At 45.2% G+C, this 20677-nt stretch overlaps 1 protein-coding gene across 1 annotated transcript in view; it reads left to right on the top strand.

Annotated features, from left to right (window-relative positions):
* Positions 1–20677, top strand: part of trh (PAS domain-containing protein trachealess) — a gene marked incomplete at its 5' end in the record, with an annotated part of 78840 nt that overhangs the window by 39801 nt on the left and 18362 nt on the right.

The raw sequence follows: 20677 nt of genomic DNA, 5'->3' as shown, positions 1-20677 counted from the left end.
CGTCGTCGTGCTGCGGACTGCTGTTCCTCCTCTGAACTTTCAACTTCTCAAAGCCAAGACTGGCTGTCCGCCATCGCCGCTGCTGCTTCAAGTCGACAACCAAGACCAAAAGACAAGAAACTAGGACTTAGACCGAGACTGCGAACGATCGAATCCTGGGGGGCAAGAAACTCTACTACGCGACCCGACAACTTTGCAGCATCAACGGTCCCCCATTGCAACAGCACAAGAAACAGCACCAGCAGTAGCAGAGACTGCAGCAGCTTATCCCCCCTCCCTTCCCGCGCTCGTAGTTGCTGTTGCCTGCTGAAGGGTCCGAATTAGCAACAAACAGTCGGCAGTAGTATCTTTAACGCCAGCGACCGCGGCGAAGCCGTCACGCGCTTTTGTGTGTGCGTGTGCGTGTGTGTGTGTGTGTGTGTGCGCGCGTGCGTGCGTGTGATTGTATGTCTGTCTGTCTATCTGTCAGTGAGTCGACTACTAACAAACTCACTGACGACTGACTGAGTTACTAAGTGAAAACGGGAAAGAAAAAGCGAGAGTGTGTTAAGCACTTTACTGCGTCTGCTGCTCCTGTTATCGTTGTTGTTGTTGTTGTTGTTGTTGTTGTTGTTGTTGTGAGTTGTAATAATGCAGACAACGAAGACGAATTAGCGTTTTATCCCTCCCTCGTTGTATTGCTCGACTGTGCGTGTCTTGTGCGTGTGTGGTGCGTCGTTGCCGTGTGCGTGCCCAGACATCGAGATCACTCCGTGACCTGCGTGCGATTCTAAAAGCAGGCCTGAAGTAAGCGAGCCAGTTAGCGAACGAACACCATGTTGACTGGGGTGCCTCACAGACAGTCGGTGGACTGCATGTCCTCCGTACCGTCTTTGGTGCCACTAGCTACATATCAGCCACAGCAGTACCAAACTCCAACGCCCAACCAGAACTGGAGCGTCCCAAACTGGTAGGTATATACGTTACTGGACATAATATTTCTCGATTACAATGGCTCCGTGAGTACTAAGTACCTTGAGCCATGATCGTCTATTGCAATCAGTGGATTTGGCACCTTTCGACGTCGCTGTCAGGTGTTGATAGCAAAAATTCTAGTCTCTCTAGTGATAATGACAAACGTTGTCATCATGACTAAATGCTTCCTCGTACATCGTGCGTAACGCGACCACGTGTGTACTGCTTGTTTAGTCAATGGTCAGGCGGCCTATGGTTAGACAACGACTATTTCTACTATAACTCACGCTAATCATTTGACGTGAATGGTCGCGTGCCGTCGCCAACGCTTTCCCGGTCGACAGCCCGCCAGTTGTATTTGCTCTGTGAGTGAGTGAGTGAGTTTGTTTACGTAGCTCAAACAAATATCACGGTGAGCACGTGAAGCAGCCGACGTGTCCCCAGCCATCACGTGGGCGGCAGCCGGCTATCGGTTTGTCGGTCGACTCCAGTGCGGGAAGAAGTGCCAACCGTTGACATTCCGGAGTCACATTGGCTGCAGAACGGAGTGGCCGGGGGTGGGGTGGAGCGGAACGGTGCAGGGTTGTCGAGTTAGGCTAAACCAAAGCATTGTAGACCGCGTGATGGGCGAGATCTTGAAGAGGACGCGACAGATCCGGAATTAATTCCCCCCTTCCCCGCGGAGCGAGGATGTGCGTCAAGTGCTTGACCAACGGCCACGTCATGTCGGTGCTCACGTGGCGTGGGTTTGGTGGCCGAGCTATGTTTTGCGCAGGGTAACGTGGAGTGTCTGGTCCAGCGCAGGCCAGTAGTCACGGAGGGGCTGATGGCTGGACGTGATACGATGATGGCTACGTGTCCGATGAGAAGGCGACGTGTGAGGACGTGAGAGCGACGCAGCTCACTCGCTCTCGCCTCAGCTAGAACCAGCCAACCCCACACACTTCGGCACGCCTTCTTGCTCTGCGTCTCGTTCGTCCCCTCCGTCCTCCGTTCCATCTGTCGGTCGGTCGGTCCTTCCGTTCGATAGTCGGCTGACTTTGTTATACTCGCAACTGTTTGTGGAAGGTGCAATGCTTCCAGAGAACACACCGTTCATAGCTATGCGTTTGGCATACAGAAGGGAAACCGCTGGTCACTAACCTACTCCGAAAAGTTCCGCAAATCGATTCAGCTCCAGCTACGGACCCCCAGACAGCACTTACAGCGCAGCTGATACCGGCAATATGCACTATATCCAGACATGTCACTACCGTGTGTCAAATGTAACGGATAAGAGCATTGACAAAACAGAGAAAATTCATGTTTCGTTTGATGCCAACAAGGCGTCAAAACAAACATCGTCTTTGTCTCGTCTATTCAGATAAATGAGGTGACGACAATGACGTCTTCTGTGATTACATGAGTTCGAACACATAATAATAACAGTTGAGGTAGAAAATAAGGAGCCGTATATGGAAAGGGCAGTGCAAGTGAATCGGTGGATTACTCCCTTTTTTTTTGCTTCAGTTAAACATCAGTAGTATTGACGTAGATATAGTATACGCTGCTGTTGCTGCTGCTACTGTGACTCCGTTCAACAGTGCGCGTTCGTCCTTTTGTTGCGCACAGCGGGGTGCTCAGGTGCTCACTTCTCGTGGCGCAGTTTCTCGAGGATTAGCGCCCACCACTGAGGTAGTCGGCTTTATGCCCCACGCCCGTACCCCCCGCTTAACATGTAATCATATTGGTTCCCTTCGGCAATACTATATATAGTCGGCGATCATGGTGCCATTGTGATCTCGCCTGGCCCAGCGCTAAGCCGCTGCACATAGTATCACATTTATTGCGGTATGGCCGCCATCTCGGTTGCGATTGCGGTCAGTGGATACCGTTGCTTTCGTCGACAATTCGTGCCCCACAGAATCTTTTTGGGGTTCGTGAGAAACAGCTTACTACTCAACAGTGAACCAGCGTCACAAAAGTATATATGAACAATGAGGTCATAAATATCAAACACAAATACCAATACGAGCATACTGATCAAGACGAAAGTTTCCAATGCTAATTTAACAATCATCAACTGTTTGCCTTTTTTCCCCGTTATGTGACTCGTCTGCTAGCTTCTTCCAAGAGTGCTATGACGTCCTCAAAAGGCGTTGCACTCAAGAGAACTATTTAGAACTTGCCATTCTGACCATTCCCTTCATTGTGTATCCGCTGTCCGTCTGTTGGCCTTGCCCGGCAGTTGAACCCCAGCGTAAAGTGGCTAGTCTAATTATGACGCGAACTTTTCAGTTTCAGTTAGAATCTCGGCGGATAACACTCAAGACAAAAAAGGAGAATCCTTGATCCTCTAGTTACTTTAATTAACCAGACACGCATTGCTTCGTTTACGGGATATCCATTGCCCAACTACTGATCGCACATTTCACTTATCCGTCCTAACAGTGTACCAGTTTGCACTACTGATGTTTGCAGATGCAAATTCAAAAGTTCCAAAGCGTTCCTACTATAGCTGCAACGAGACGATACATTGCACTGATACACAGCGGCCTGCGCCCACCTGAATGCTCTCTACTCAGGCCCAAACGACATGTTGTTTACTTTCCTCAATGTGGGATACAACCGCAGACAGACTTGCGCTGTCGGGGTGGTCTGTTTTCATTCGGAGCCTGCGGCTATTTTCAATTACCAATGCACATTGACACTAAAGAGGTATGCGTCATGCGAGGAAGAGTAGAAAACTTTATTGAGGACTATAACAATTGACTGCCGATACCCATTGAGTATATCATAGTAAAAGCCGAACGATGGACGATGCGTGGTCTCGTAACGGTCGGGACAGCTAGAAAAAATACGTTGTTTCTGCTTTTTTCCAGAGTTTTTTTCGTTTTAAGTTGTATAATAGTTTTTGTGTCATGATATGTGTTAACGAACATTTTTTCGCTCGAATTTACTAAACTGAAGTTAAGCCAATACGTCCGTGGAAGTAGCTACTAGGTGCTAGTTAAGTAATATTGTGGTTAATTAAGATTTTTTAATATACCAAGTATCAAGGACTCGAAACGAGTCGAGTAATATCTGTATGACGCGATCAATTCCGCACGTTCAAATAGAGCCGGGCGCACTGGTGACTAAACGCGGTCAATGATGATTCACTACAGATCTACCCTTTTGCTTATTTTCTACAATCTATAGTAACAGTTTTCCGTATCAGCGTGACTATAAAACTCGTTTCGTGTTTTATTAACCAGAAGGCGATCGAAACACGTGAATATTTTGATGGTTATCAGTGATGCTGGGCTTTTCTAGGTTGCGTAAGCTTGTGCATACTCACTTCTCAGCGTACTCTCTTGAGACTGTAGAACCTCGATGACTATAAGCTTCGTCTAGCATCAATAGCTGTAAGTCTTAATACTAGTCTGCTCGTGTTAGTTTCTCCTCATCGTAAAGTTAATCCAAGTTTATTAGTTGCTCCATTGCCGGACCTAGCGTGCGGTAAATGTCTTCCTCCTTCAGTGCTCCTACTCTCAGGCACTTTTTCGATCGTTGTCTGATCATAGCTCTACGAGTGCCGCTATTACTGCTTCTTGTTAATCCTCTAATTGGCGCGCGCCAACTTCACAACACGGCCACGCACGGCAACATAACGCACCTATTTCCAGCAGGACCCGTGAACGCAGCAGTGGCCAAGCTCATTAAGAGTCTCAGGCTCGACAGACGAACCCTCGCTAAATGCTCACGTTGTTACTTCTGCTTCTTGTTCCGTTGTTGGCGTACATTGATGCCAATATGATAGCACCCCTATTAGGACAGCACTCAGCCTGGCCTTTACGTGGTGATTTAGTGATGTGTATCATTTGCATATGGCCACCCCAACTCGGGAAGCAGATTTTGTCGCGATTAGGTCGACCTCTCTCTGTAGACTGACATTTTTATTGGCAGACTATTTAGGCCAGGAAGAGTTGATTACTAGTATTATGTTGCGGGCCAGAATCGGTCATGAGGAGAATAGTTAGAGGATATCTTACAATACCGATAACGGGGATGGGGTACAATATTGAAGTTTACAAGCGATGAATGGACACCGCCAATTGAGTGTGAAGCAAATCTGTTACTGACTTGTATTACTGACAAATAACACCGTCTATAAACGTCAAGAGATAAATTGATAAATAAACCTCACGTATTTCTTAAAATTTATGTTACCACCAAGCAGTTGAGAAGGCTAATACAATCTATCATACATTTTGACTTAGATTACGTACTCTAGAAAGCATTTCAACAACGATGCGTCTTATGACGATAGGCGATGGTTGTCCAATATGTTCGGCCTGGATGAATTCCCACCAACCACATAAGCTTCCTTAGCCGTTGGTCGATAGTCTGCTTTGCTTGTCCGAAAGACTTCCGAAAAGTCCATGAGGGAAAATTGATAATCCGCAATAAGAGCTAGCTAGATTGAAAACGCTCCAAGTTCTATTCGTTTCTTAAGTTTAAGCGCAGAGACTAGCGGCTGTTATCGAGAACACTTGTTGGCTCATTATCAGTCTAGAAGATCCAACTAGCTTTTTCGTGTTTGAGGATGGCTATTGCATTGTGTAAACATATTTTTAAATGCTTGTCAGTAACACATGTGAAAACTTCATTCAAATATCTCTCTCCAATTGGATTCAGCTGACAAAAAATGACCAAATAGCATTGATCTTACCCAAATATATATATATATATGACAAAAGTATGAACAAGGACAATCATTATGGCCCACATCTGATTGACTTTGGAGTAGTCTTAACTGAAGAAGACTGGCTTTTTTAGCGAGAAAGTTCCTACTTCTTCGGTTCGGTGGGATAGAGGAGTATACACTTTTTGCGCATTGCGGTATTGACTATGGGGTGGCGCTGTGATCGGCCTAGCGCTGCTTGTCTGCTCTGGTGCGTGAGGGACAGCACAACATACCGAAAGGGAGAGACAACCCCAGGGGGAAGACATAACGCTGCAGCTCTGTATCTACCCTCTGCCCCTCGCGTATGGTACCATAGAGTTTGGCCATCCCGAAACCAGCCCGCCACTCACGTCCGCTAGAGACGTGCTTGCCTCAGCGGTCGTCCGCGGCTGCACAGCGTACACTTGTGCCGCGGACCTTTTGATGTGATTTTCGAGTCCGCTTTCGTTACGTTGAGGAATTCAGAGCGACATAGCCAGTCTAAATCCACCGCAGTTCTCACAATAACATCTTAAATAAGGATCGACTAGCTCTGAAATATGGCTTGACGCGTCAATCGTTGTTCAAGTTTCCTGCCAATTTTGATTGAGATAGCATTTTTTCGTAACGTCCATATGTAAAGGCAATTTGGGCCTTGAATCTATATTTTAACTGGGAATAAAAAACCAGTTTACATACAGTAGATAGCTTACGCCATGTCGGAAACGAAATTTCAACAAGATGGGGCCAGGTGGGATGTTCATCGTGGGCTGTTAGATGGAAATTTGGCAATCCAAGTATTGCGTTAAGCGGCACTAGCCGATGCGATTAAGAACGGCAACTCGAAAGAAACCACAATAACGACGCTTACCTAACTTAGGTCGATTCTGTCTGTAGCGAAAAAAAAAACCTGAAGGATGAAATGAAGGTTCGTCCAGTGGGATGGGTGGACGCTGTTCTAGCTACATAGAGTACGTACAGTACCGTAGGCGGAGCACGGAAGTTTTTTTCTTTACATCCCTCCATCGTTGTCGTCACCGCCATACATTTGTGCATTCCGCGATAGAGCACGAATTATGATTCTACTTCAGCTGCGACTGCTGGCACGACTTGGTGCTCGCATGTGTCTTCCCAGCCATTTTACCGACTAGAACCAGTTGGGGCGGTGGCGAACATCCAAACCCAGCCGACCGACAGACCGGCCGGCGCAAAGGCTGGCTGGCCTGCGCCCGACTTATTCGGTCGCTGCGGTGGTTCGTTTTCTGCTTCTATTCTACTCCTCATGTGTGTCACGTACCGGTCAAAGCGTCATGGTGCCCCAAGAAGAGAGATGAAGAAGACGGCCGAAGTAGAAAAAGAAATAGCGAAGCAGATCGGATTGGATGGAAAGGTAATGCTGCTGTTGTTTGGGAGGGGGTGCGGGGAGAGGAGCGAGGGGACAGTCACTATCTGGAAGCAAATGCTGGCTGCGACTGCTTCTTCTTTTCCTTTCTCGTGCGTTGGGCTTCTTCTTCGTCTGCCGCGGCCGTAGAGATCACATCTGCAGGCCTAGTCGTTTCCCCGAGTGCACGACAACCACGAAGGCAGCGCCAAGAACATTTATAGCAACACTGCCACGACCGCCTCGACGACGAGGCTTCGTGTAGCACTGCTGCTGCTGGCAGCTCTTTGTTTCCTCGAGGCACGTCGTCTTCGGGCAGGAAAAGTCAGAGGAGTGGCCATGCCAGTAGCAGCAGCGGTGCTGCCAGGGAGGAAGTTTGCCCTCAGAGCTTGCGGCAGTGCTCTCGTCAGCGTGTAGTCGTCGGCCGGTAAGGCAACAAAGCTCGTAGATGTTGGCAGCCACAACAACGAGACTGCGGAAGAAAACTGTATAGAAATACTGTGGCATCACAAAAGTGAAGAACAGTAGGGAGGAAAGATTAGGTGAAGAAGGCGCGGAAGGACGCGACAGGAAAAGCAAGGATAAAAATAGGAACACCTATAGAAGTCCTGATGCGTCGGTACTAGTTTCGGTGGAGGGGACAGCGCCTGGAACAGATCATCATAGTGGTACTGTTATGCCGTGATGGTATCATCGGTAGCGGAAGCGTCGCTGTACTGCTACAGCCTGAACTTAGCATGCTTTCTCGGGTTAACGTAAGCGGCACCTCTTATTTTTGCCACTACCGGCAACCAAACGGAACTGGCTCCCCCTTTTACTGCTGCTTTTACCCTTAATGTTAGTACCCTCACGATTGTTTTTCTACATTGTACGTTGCGCAAATGTTAGCTCGTCTTGCTCGATCGGCGGGGGCCAAAAGGAAAAAAGGCAAAGAGTGTGCAGTTGCTTTACTAGTTCCACCACCACTATTCTCTCGTTACCTGACCGTCTACTGTTTCTGTTTCCTAGCTCGTTTGGACCTGTCCGGACTTTTATCTACCTTCTTCTCCTAAAAGAAACTCTTCGTCGAACGAAGTGTGTCTCTAGGTCCTTTTCCCTTTGGATCCTTCGACGCACGTCTGCTCTCAACTCACGTGATAGCTCTGGTCGGTGCCTGCCGCTAGTATGAATGAGTTATGCCAGCCCCGCCCAACTAACTATAATGGTGGATAAAATGCATATATGACGTCATTTGAACGTTTCAAGCCACCCTTACCATTTTAAATCGATTCTACACAAGTTATTCTATCACAGAGTTACGTGTAGAAACTGTTATGCTCGTTCTATGATGAAACTCGTAACCCTGAAACAAACCCATTCCATCTATCTACGAGCGCGTGCTGGTGCATGTCGAGCATTCATTTATGAATCAACGCAAACCTTATGACAAAAAATATATTTTTAATATCAAACGGAACCGGCAGAGGATGAGATCCATACTGTTTGAAGTCACCATATTTTAGGGTCCAGTTTATTATACTGAACATTTTTTGGTGCAGAGTGTTAATACAGACCTTATTTTATATATCAAAGCCCCAATCTTCTTCTTGTCAAAACTTAGATACGATCCCCATGTTCAGTACAAAAATAATGATGAGTACATGACCATAGGGAGAAGTCCGTTGAAGTCGCAGTCTGCGGATGGGGGTGTGCTCAGGACTCTCTGAAAAAGTACTAGCCTAACCATAATGGTGGCTTTCAGAGATCAGGCTGTAGCTAAGCAATTAAGTCTGTTACTGCTGCTGCTGAGCATTTGTTGATGTTGTTGGTCTGTTGGGCACTGGGCGGCTGACTGCACCCGCTGTATGAGGCAGCGTTGGCTACGACCATTCGAGGCCGAGATAGGCCAAACGCATTCACTGTAATCGCTGTAGGAGCGGCGGCGGCGGCAGCAGGCCATAGCCGGTGAAGATCAGCCCGAAGCGCTCTAACGTCCACTGATCACTAATTGCTCGACTCGACAATTCCCATGCCCGAGCGACAAATCTGCTATGCGACCAAAGCTTCGCAGGACGCATATAAATGCTGTCATGATAACAGAAGCGCTGAATGTCGAAGTCTCGTAGTATAATCATCCAGTCCAACTGTCGTATCCGTGGCTGGGTATTACCAAGCACTGTAGATGATGAACGCGAATAGAGAATGCCATGAAGTTAAACTAACAAACAGTACATAATAACGTGTAACTGTGATAGAATACCAATGATATTGTTTATACTTACAAATGGGACGCGGTGTTAAAGGGTGCGTTGAGAACGAGTGGTGAAAAAAGACACTGCCCCCTATGAGGAAGCCTTCAAAAGTCAGCAGCATATGATCCTATACAAAAAAATCGAAAACAGTTGGATGCGCGGACATATTTATCACTGTTGTTGCGGTTCAATGACATCTGCATTGCCCATCTGTCCACTGTTAACGGTTGGTATGTAAAACGTATAACGGTTCTTTCTGGTGGTGCACAAAAATCGTAGAACGCGCCAATTAAAGATTACTGAAAGGCTAAGCAGCTGGTACATCACAGCGTACCTAGCAACAACAAGCAACGGCAAGAGAAACTGACCCCCATCTACACAATGTATGTGCAGGCATACACATCATAGTTCACGCCGTTCGAGTGAGATGGACGCGTCCTGCAACGGTATCTGGACTTCTATTTTGTGGTGGCACTCTCATGAAGGTAACGCAGAATCAGCGAGCGTTGCCAATCATTGACTCTGGCTCATATGATCTTGCAATGAAATCGGGTATATATAACAGATGGAAAAGCAAGCCTCTGCGTACGTCTCGGAACGCCTACAGTTATTTGTATCCATTTGCTTCATCGAAGACAGTCCAAAACATGATGCTATCGTGGCTGGATTATTTATTGCTTCTGTTGTATACTTGGAAAACAAAAAAAAGGTCGGGATGACACATCAGTTATAGTCAATAGGTTGTTACATGTGAGCGACCGGGAATTAGCTGATGATTAACGAGTGATATTTAAAATAAACGAAATCTACATCTATAAAACATCTGTGTTTTATTCTATTATTATAAACTTGTCAGGGTAATGTTCACCTATGTCTGTGGACTTTAACTATGGTTGCTGCTGTTCATTGTGAAAGCCAATTGTGATGAAACTGTGATGTTAACATTGTTCGAGTGGGTGGGGTGGCAAGCCGCCTCACTAGCTGGCCGGCTGGTCACTAGCGTCAGATGCGCACGATACGCGTTGGCCAGTGACGCGCGAAGTCATCGGTTAGCGTCGACTGACGGACTACGAGATGAGGGCAGCTCTCCACTGAATAGATTCGCGCGCGCGCAAACACACACGCGCTCACATAGAGATTCCCTAGCTCCCCATCCGCGCGTGTACCTATCGGCCATGGTGCGGATCCGATGAACCCGTAGGAGAGATGCGTGAAGAAGCCTACGAGATCGCTGAAGCATGTCACTGGCTACAGATATGGAGCCCGATTGAAAGACTATAATATACAGTTGCCCTAGGGAGCCCTCTTTTCGTGTACATGTACTGTGCGCTCAAAGGTTGCCTTCAGTGTCCTGATCATTGAATGACCATTAAGGTTTTCTACAGGACCAAGCTGAAGTTCCGTTGAGTTGTCACGAGGTTCTCGTTTCTGGCCTATTCTATATGCAGCTACTATGTGTAACCATGACAAAGGTCATATGATAGGAATTACCGTACAGGATTCCGGTCAGTGGACGCATGGTGAGCCCAATAATAATCATGGAATAATTCAATTAATTTCGAAATAAGACGTTACAGAACAAACGTAAGTAAATGCAGTACACCGTTCTTACACAGCGGCAGAATGCTATGATTGATAATTGCTCCGAAACAATCTAATTTTATATTATTAAGAGTATTTTTGCTTCCTACAACGCTAACTTTCACGTATATTTTAACAACCGAACAGGAGGCTTATAGGACAATGTAATACAAAGAACTTTGCGCAGCTAAAAAATGGCGATGAAGTACGTTCCGTTATGCATTCATTCACTCAGTCAACCGCTTGCTGATCCTATTTATTGACCGACATCATCAACGGCGTCAACAGCTGGTAAAAAACGTGCGGTTGCTTTCTGGACCACCAGATACCAACGTCAGGATATTATAAAATAATGAATATGAAGTCTTAGATTATAGGCTACGACACTAGTCCCTTGCCATTGACTTGTCATTAGGCTAAACAAATTATGTTTATGGCATTCGCTGGGTAAAATGTACTATAGCAGACGTATACTTTTGAAAAGCTATAACAAATGGCCACCAAAGATTTTGAGAAGTCGAGCTTGTTTTAAAGCTTTTTCTTTTATCAGATCAATGAGAGCTGCATATAGTTCGTGCGCACGTCCTACATAGACAAATTCGAATAAATAACGAGAAACATAATTTTTCTCCATCAGCCGAACAAACAATATTCTAAAGCGTATCACGGTTGTTTTTTATTGCCCAGTGTTGATATCATTGTTATTGTCGTTGCGACTCATTATTTGGTAAATAACTGCTCAGGCGAGTGCTAACCGAACACCTCTTAACGCCTCACTCTACCCATCAGCATTGCGCACCACTCGCTAAGTGCATCCCTCGTCCTCCGCCCCTCATTTCACCTCTCCTCATAAAGTCACTTCCCGTTAGGCGGGAAGCGTGTGCTGCCTGTACTAAATAGCACCGTCCGCCTGGTCATGGCCGTGTCGTACTTCTCCCGTCTTAAGGTGACCGTCGTCTTCTTATTTTCCATACAGAGGACTCTGCGTGCGCCCGTACAACAAAGCTACGCTGCGTTGCATAACACCGGCGACCGCTAAAGTCACTATGTGGATCAATTGCCCAGTCGCCTGTCTGTGTCTCTGCCTTCCTGCTTGCCGCGAGCCCGTCAGTCGGCCACCGGTGCCGTTTGACTGAAGGCTACGAAGGGTAAGACAACCGCTCATGCGTGACCTACCGGTTGTAAACGTGTCAAGATCTCTCCACTAAAGAGAGGTATCGATGTGCGGATCTATGTATAATACCAGATCGAACGAACAGAAAGAGATCGCCCGTTTGCCTTTTGCCCGACTTGCTAGCCCACTTATCTAAAAGCAAAACAGTGTACATTGGCCCAGCTGCTCCAATAGAATACTCAATCTAGCCTGTGAAGAACATTGTCGACATTTAACCGACTGCGCGGTCTATCAAGCTATCGACCTATTCAACATGCTCATTCACCGAAAATAATGGTATCGGCAAAGAACGAGGATGCCTACTAGCTTGACGTGCGTACGTGTACGCCGCTTAAATCCAAGGTTTTTTCCACTGATCACTAGCGTCTTCACGAATGCACCCTTTCGAAATTAGTACTACTCGAAAGGAGGCCATAACCGTCTTCCAAGGAAGATGCGGATCAGTTCGGTAAAAATAGCGTTTCATCATTAAACATTGAGCGATTATTAGCTATCGTCCACATGTTCATCGAGAGTGAATTATCACCGAAACTACAAAGTCGACGGCCGAAAAAAAAACGAGAAGTGTTTATATAAGTCAAACCGAAAAAGCCTTAAAAAATTTAGATTTAAAAAGCTAAACAATTAATCAAGATAGCGCAAAGTGATACTTTTATAAGTGCACAGAAAATAACGGCCACTTTCGAGACAAAAGTATCCATTGTCCATTGAGGTGTCTAGATAAGTTTCAGTAGTTGGTATTTTGAAACTTTTTCTTGGGTTCTTGCGTTTTTAAGTTCAAACCAGCAACCAGTCCGATCTTTAATTTTTCTGGTATATTTGAGTGGCTGGCCCATGGTAGAGTGATACTTCGATGAGCCCATCTTCCACTATCGCCAGACACACACACCCCGAATGTTAAAATGTTATTTTTGTAGTGAAGAACAGAGATTTTGCAAACGGTTTAGTTCTCAAACTGAAGCACCTATCGAATTGTCACCTATCGAACGCACGGATAAATTAATTTTATAGCCCCTCCTTCTCCGCTCTGTGACTTACGATTTTTAAAAATTATCAGTATCAGTGGATTAGTTTATAGGCATTTATGTCTGACACTGTAGATGTGCCCTTTGGTCAGAAAAGTTTTTCATCATCAGTAATCAATAATTAAAGTAAGTATAACAAATCAACCCTAAAGACACAAATGCCTGTGTCTCTAGTCGATGGTAGTCCGTTCTCACATGATATCTCAAGCGATAGCCCGACAAGCAGAAAAGAAAAAGTGTACTTTTTTTAGCTTCCTAGATACATATGTTTTTGATAACTTACTAGCTACATATGAGGTTCTACAGTGCAGAACAGTTATCGGAGAGTGATTGAAGTAAATTTACACGATCACGTCAAGCTCCTCCATCGATCGACAAACGACTGCCAGTGGTCTAGCTAAGAGGACGACATTGATAAGACTATGCATCCAACCTTAGGAGCAGGGCCAAAGTCTCACAAATACAAACTAACTTAAATTCACGCACGTCAAACGCATTCAGTGTTGGATCGATATCCGCGTGCATGGACCTTTTTCGTACTGCATGCAAGGCTTAAGTATTTGGCAAGCGCACGAATGACTTTTTCTTAGCCTGTAACGCATAAAAAAGTGGTATCATTATTTTCGGTTCTTATGTGTAGCAGTGACATATGTGCTACATGTGCCATCAAGGTATTTTTAATAGAACTTACATAGGGTCTGTAACTTGTTAGGCTTTCCTCGTGCGCTCACTCTACACAATATAACTATATATATATATATATATATATATATATGGTACTTACGTAAATATCGATCTCAACTGAGTCGATAATCGAGGTGCTGCATAATCGAGGGCTGTTATGAATCAGTGACGGAATAACGTGGTAATTATTTCTAATTGAACCAGTTCTTTGTCATGTCTTTCAAGGTCGGACCCGTACTCTATCCAAGAAACGCAAAAGAATTGTAAAATCTGGTTTATATATATATATATATAGTCACAGCTGCCGCTCCCATAATAGGGATTTGCAAATATCCAACACGTTTCGGTATCCGTTGTATGGAATGAAGTGTCGTGTAGCATTGTTTGCTGATATATTATACTTCATTACAGTTAATCTTGGCAGCCTCGTTTAATGGGCAGGGAATAGGATGGGATCGAAATGAGAGATCGTTGTTATATCTCCAGTAGATGCTGCTGTTAGCCAGTGTGAAATACGTACTGACCGCCAAATTGATGCTAGATAAAGGTCTCGTGTCTCTGTGTGCTTTTTGCCTATATCCGTTCATGGTATAGGCCGAGGCATAGCAAGCAGCTGACCCCCTCGAACGGCGGTATACCAACCGGTAGCGATTGCTGCTAGCGACTGTAGCTAGCTACCGGTAACGCAGTCACCGACAGCAGTCACAAATGTGGGTCCCCCGAGACCTCTAAAGCGCTCTCCGCCGTACAGTTGGCCTCGTCCACCCGCACTTCCATGAGACCTCAACGAAACTAACCTTTGTCCACTCTTTGCAGGGCATCCCGTTCATGGATGGCAGTGCGAGGAGGCCATTAGCAGTATTGTCATTGTCCAGCAATTCCTCCATAGACAGGCCGTGGGTCGAATTGCCCTCTTTTGTGGACCCACCTTCACTGCAAAAACTTGGCCGTATATATGCTCTCTGTTGGCCCGTCTACGCACACGGGTTGATTGGTAGCTTATAAACACACTAAATACCTTTCCCCTAGCTTTGTAAGAGACTCTAAATGTCCTTCGCCAGCTTTGTCTACAACTTGAAGGGCAGAAAAAGAAACAAATCACTATTTCGCTATGTCAGGAATTACACAGAGATCCATAGCATTGAATGCAGGTGCATTATATTTACATACATACATACATACATACATACATAGACTCGACTAAATAAGACCCTAAATAAAAGTGTCTTTCGTCAAGGCCAAATAGCAGAGCGGCAAAATGGCGTCGATCTTTAGTAACCTTTCTATTGATAGTTTACATTGTCCAAAGTAAATCGACGGACGTTATGGCACAACTTGTTATCTAGTGCGCGGCCTGTATGAAGCTAGCGTCGTGTCGAAGTATTTCTAGCACGATATGTGTTGTTGAGATAACGAACACAACTAGGTGCTTCAGGTCCCAATGAATATTTAACAAATTCCGTGTTTCTCCTTATTATTATTTCTGTTGTTGAACATCATAATTACAATGCCAGCATTGGGAAATGGTGGTGGTGGTGGTGATGATGATCAAGCTTTGATGAGCTCATCTTTGTTCGCACTTGAGTGGGCATGTTGACGCCTCATGCGGCGTCAGTCTTCAGCCGGTAACAGACCGCGAACATGGGAGTCCGGCAGCTGAGTAAAGCGTCTACTAGGTCCTGTCTTCTTCCCGATGCGTCTGAATATCGGCCACTGTGATGTTGTAACATTCGCATTAAGCGCCTCTGACGAAAGAAATTTGTTGGCCACTGAAGTTAAGTGGGTTCTAGTGAAGTCAGTGGTGGTCATCACCCTCGGCGTCCGTCAACAACGATCGGACGTTAATGACAGGCCCACATGTCAGACATTTTGAACAAGCAAATCCCTAAACAGTGCTACATAATTATTTGTATATCGTCCTGTTACTGTCTGTGGGCTGCCATATTTTGTTATTGGCTATGGCATTTCATTAAATTATAATTATCAACCACTATGTTTGTCTTTATCTTGTTATTAATATTGTATTTTTCCAGATTTACTTATTGAGACGCTTTCGTCACATAGCTATGGGGTACGATATGTGAAAACTTCTCGAATGAGTGCATACGTTAAGTGTATTTTCATTCATTTAAATCCACGCTAATAAATAACTACACACATAACCCGTACGGTTACGCTGGCGTTCGGGATTTAACGTTGTTTGAGTCAAGCGAATTTTTCTGCTTTGAGACAACCTAACACAGCCCTGAAAGATTGCTCGTCATATGGACACATCTTTATATGCGTTCAAATGTTCACGCATAAAATAAATGACCCATAAAAGTGCCCAGAAACCCAGTAAAAAACTGTGCGTATTTTCAGAGCATACTTACACGTACCGTCATCATTACGGAAAAACACAATTCCCACTTGCGAATGCGTATACATATATATATATATATATATATATATATATATGTATACACGTTATGCATCACGGTGAACCCGTTCGTTGTTTTTTCCACAACGTTATGAGAAAACAGATTTCATATATATGGCACACTTGTTTGTCATAGTATAATGATAATTATGATGGTAACAAGCTTGTGAATGTGTTGCAGTGATTCTCGAAAACATGCGTCAGCTACTAGCAGTCACTTCCGTGCATCACACAGGCAAAGTCTATCACTGCATACAACTGCACGCTCAAACATACGGTCGTTGCTTGGGACAGGGGTATAAATAACAGCGGTAAAACTAGTAACGTTCAGCTTGTACGTGAACAGGCGAATACTACCCCACCAGCAGGAGAACAGAATAAGCTTCATAGGAGTCAGACGGATAGCCAGTTCAGTACGACAAAACTCCTAATAGAATCGTATGACTATTTATATATTTCGAGGTGTACGTTTTAGCGTACACATTGGGTTACAACCAGATAATCATACGTTACAGAATCCGCCATTAACCGCACCGTCTTTTTGTTGTAACTTTTGCGGTCAGCAACAAAAGACAAGAAAACGAAGTGACGATGAGTGTAAGAACGTGCGCTAATGAATGCACGATGCGAACGCAACACCTACCTAAGTGTCCGGCAGATTATACTCATTCGACCGTCCCTGAACGCTTTCTATGCAACATATAACAAAAATAAGTTCCTACGCTCTATTGGTATTATTGATGCCGCTGTTGTTAACTGTGAATAGGCTCACTATAGGCCGAAGCACGAGTGGACTAGTGAAAGAAACTCGCTGTTTAGCTGTTGTGTGTATCAAGTTAAGAGCTGTTTAACAGCGACAGGGGCTTCAATAGCAGTTTGGCCTTTTACCGGGACATAAGCAGAGGTCCGCTGCATTACATAGTAGGCCTTCGACTCCATTTTGCAGTAGGCGTACTAGTAGCACCAGCAGAAATACCACCGGGACGATCGCAGCGGTAGCCCGCCGCCTGCAGTTAACTGTGCCCTTATCCTATTGGCCACTTAGTGTAATTAAGCATAATATCAGCACTGCTTCACCCCCGACGGCTATCTGCTGCTGTAGGTGAGCAGACTGCGTCTACCCCATCATCACCACAACGGATAGTTAACCATTCGGCGACTGACTGGACGTTTAAGATAGGTTAGGCGCTAGGTTGTCGGGATCAGATCTACTATTGGGACAAAAGACAGTTTTTAAGCGGGTCGCAGAAAGAAAGGAAAGCTGTTCAGGCTATCGTTGCAACGAAATAATGGAGGGTTGGCTTCGCTCGACTCCGTTCAGGAGTCCGACCGGGGGTTGTGAGTGTTGCGGAATTGCCGAAGAAATAAGTGGGGCATGTAGTGGGCGGCTGTGCTACATTGACCGACTCCAATATCGTCGATCGTCATACATCTAACTGAAAGACAGAGACTGAAGGATAGGCACTCGGAGCAGCCCAGCACAGCGCATAACGGAGTCGTCACGACTTCGCTATTACGTAGTAGCATCTAACCGGCGTCCTCGTCGTCATTGCTGCTGCTGCTGCTACTTTTGTTGAACAAAATAGAAGAAAAAGACGAGATGGTCGATAGTGACGTCAGCCTAAACAGACTGTCATTGTTTAGAGGTGGACAGCATATAATAGCTATAGTACTCGATTCTATACTAGCAGTTTCAGTAGCAATGTACGGATGAGCTCGGCTAAAAGGAGAACCGTGTATCTTGCGAATTGTTGCCCCTTGCCGCCCGATAAACGAGCATTCTTAGCACAGATAGCAGCTCGAAGAGGAAGAGAGCAGTGAGCCGCGGAGGGGGAATGGGAGTGGTGAGGTATCTGCTAAAAGTGGAACAAGGTGGAATACCTTGTATACCACGAACAACGATATACAGGCTATGCTTTATCCGGCCTTCTCGGCCTGCCCGGGCGTTAATTATGGACAAGGAAAAAAGCGACAACGTAAACACAGGGACTTTGCAGAAGCGCCAGCTCATTCTAGGAACAAGCGAGTATTTATAATCGATGCGAAATCTTTACTGTTTCCGTTGTTGTTTTGTAATGAAGTAAAAAAAAAAAATAATAATAATCATTTAATTCAGTTTTGCTCTAAATCCGTATTTTTTGACCGACTGGACAATCGGAACTAAAAAGATTTATTTTCCATTTGGCCTTTCCCTTCCCATATGGCCTTTTTATCAGTCATTAACCCAGACGCAATGCTTACTTTTCTCCTCGGGTTTTTCCTTCTCAATGGATTTCCTTACTTCATTTCCTACGGCAGACTGCATTCATATGCATATGAGTACACGAGGAACATTTTTGCCACTCCCTCGCTCCTCGTCCTCGCGCAACTGTTAAATAACGGGCGTCTGCCTAGGACGACCGAACCCGTCTCTGTCTCGTGGAAGGCGCACCGCCTGTGTATGATACAAACCCTCCTTGTGCAAAGATCCGTCGATCTACACTTATGAGATAGAATGGGGAAAAACGGAACTAGGGTAACTGGTATTTCAGTAGCGAGATTTATGTCCATTAGACGGGAGCATGCTGCCAATGCGAATATCCGTCGATGTTCACTTATAGAGGCGCTTGTGTTGTGTACGCCTATGCGGGCTGTTCTCAACAAATGTCTCATTGTCCGCAGCCGCAAGAAAACAGGATTCAAGATGGCGACAAATAGTGATCATCAGGAAACCGCTGGTCCTTTAACAAAAATCGATTGGTGATTATATGCAACTGCTTTGAACAGTTGTGGTTACGGCCGCCAAAAAGCTAAACTAAAAAACGCTATTTAAATAGTATTGCAGGCCATAGCATCCTTATGTATTTTATATAATGGGCGAGATACATCTAAAAAATGAACGGGTCGAACGTTATGGTTGCTTACCACTTAAACGACATAATGAAATTGAAAGATATGTCTCATCGACTATTTAGCAGTGTTGTTGAGTGCCTATAAATAATACAGGGTATAAGTGAAATATACAAATGGTTCAGTCTTTCTACCCGAGTGTGGTGTCATGACGTTAATTTTATTATATTATATACTAAATAGTAAGATAATTGTAAAACAGCACTGGGGCACGGCACCCTGTACGGTTTCGCTATTTAGCATTCAGTATGCTTGACTGTACAATGAGTTTTCGTACTGACGTGTACGAAACGTGTTATGTGGATGTTCTAGTGTATAGGCGAAACGACGCGAATCATCCCTTGAAAAACAAACGTTACAGAGTTCTCAACCGTGATTATTTCAACATTATAGGTGCGGTACCTTTGCGCTTTATGCAGAATTAGGCATTTTATTCAGCCTCTACAAGATTAATAACTCATTTTCACTTTTATCCAATAACGCAGGCAAGGCAGCGATAGGCCACCGACGCGGGCAACATTGCCACAAGAATTATTGCAGTAGTTGTGATGGTCGGTCGGTCGTCCCCTGCCCGACTCACCCGCTCTAATAACGTCTTTTTCCATATCCCCATCGATTCCCAAATTTCTTATTTTTGTGCTGGTTCCTTTCTTTTTTCTTTGTTGGCAGCAACCCCAGTACCGGCAGCGGCGGCAGCAGCGGAAGCTGGGGGTTAATTCGATCGCAAGAATTGCCGCCAATAATTCAACCTGCCTTCGTGGCTGCTTCAGCGCGATGGGGATACTTCTCGTCCTCGCTTACGTTTACTCAGTATAGGGTCTAGATGATTATACGCAGTACGCGCTCTTACCAATTGGCCAATAACTCTCCCGCGCTTCTGTTAGAGACCTTTTTCTCGTCCCGATCGCCAGTTCGTAGAGAAACAACTGCGGCAGCATTGCAGTATCACTTGTAAGCTCACACACTACTACCAGTGTCATCATCAGCGTTGTCGTCTCGCACTGATATTATCCCCCTCTATTTCTCTCTCTTCCAGTAGCGCACAGCATAACACGGGCATATTTGTATCACTCCGTGATAATCAAAGCTCGACTTGGACCGGTAAAGGACGACTCATTGAGAGGGGAAACCGTGTGTTTTTTTCTATCTACATACATATGTTTTCATTTCGGTAGAAAGAAAAGAGGGAAGCACGCTACTTATGATCAAGTCCGCTGCTTGAAAAAATTCCCATGCTTTTCAAAGCGTTGTGTTCTGCGTCTTCTCCCTGTTGACTAGAAAACCTAGGCCATTCGTGAGTGGGACCGCATACATGCCAAATGACCTGCACGCAGATACTCGCGACCTGTTGTAAAGTCTGCGCAAATATGTACAAGTGAATCTGCGTGTATATCAAAATACGCTGATGTGAAAGGCGTAGTAGCGCTGATGCTGGTATCAGGGGGTCTGAGGCGCACGGCTGTTTGACATGTCGCTATAATTCGATTAGACAGATATAGTACCAGGTAGAGCGAACGAAAGTTAAGCATAATTCGTCTGCTATAACAGCAATCAATGATGACTCGCCAGTGTTGTTATTGTTGTTGTTGTATCAGAAAGCTGCAGCCTCGCCAACCTGACAAGCTTTGCCTGTCGGCTCGTTATTACAAGTT

This window comes from Varroa jacobsoni, unplaced genomic scaffold (genome assembly GCF_002532875.2).
Source record: "Varroa jacobsoni isolate VJ856 unplaced genomic scaffold, vjacob_1.0 scaffold_404, whole genome shotgun sequence".
Classification (NCBI taxonomy): Eukaryota; Metazoa; Arthropoda; class Arachnida; order Mesostigmata; family Varroidae; genus Varroa; species Varroa jacobsoni.
Note: the sequence above shows the minus strand (reverse complement) of the source record. Positions and strands in the feature narration are given on the sequence as shown.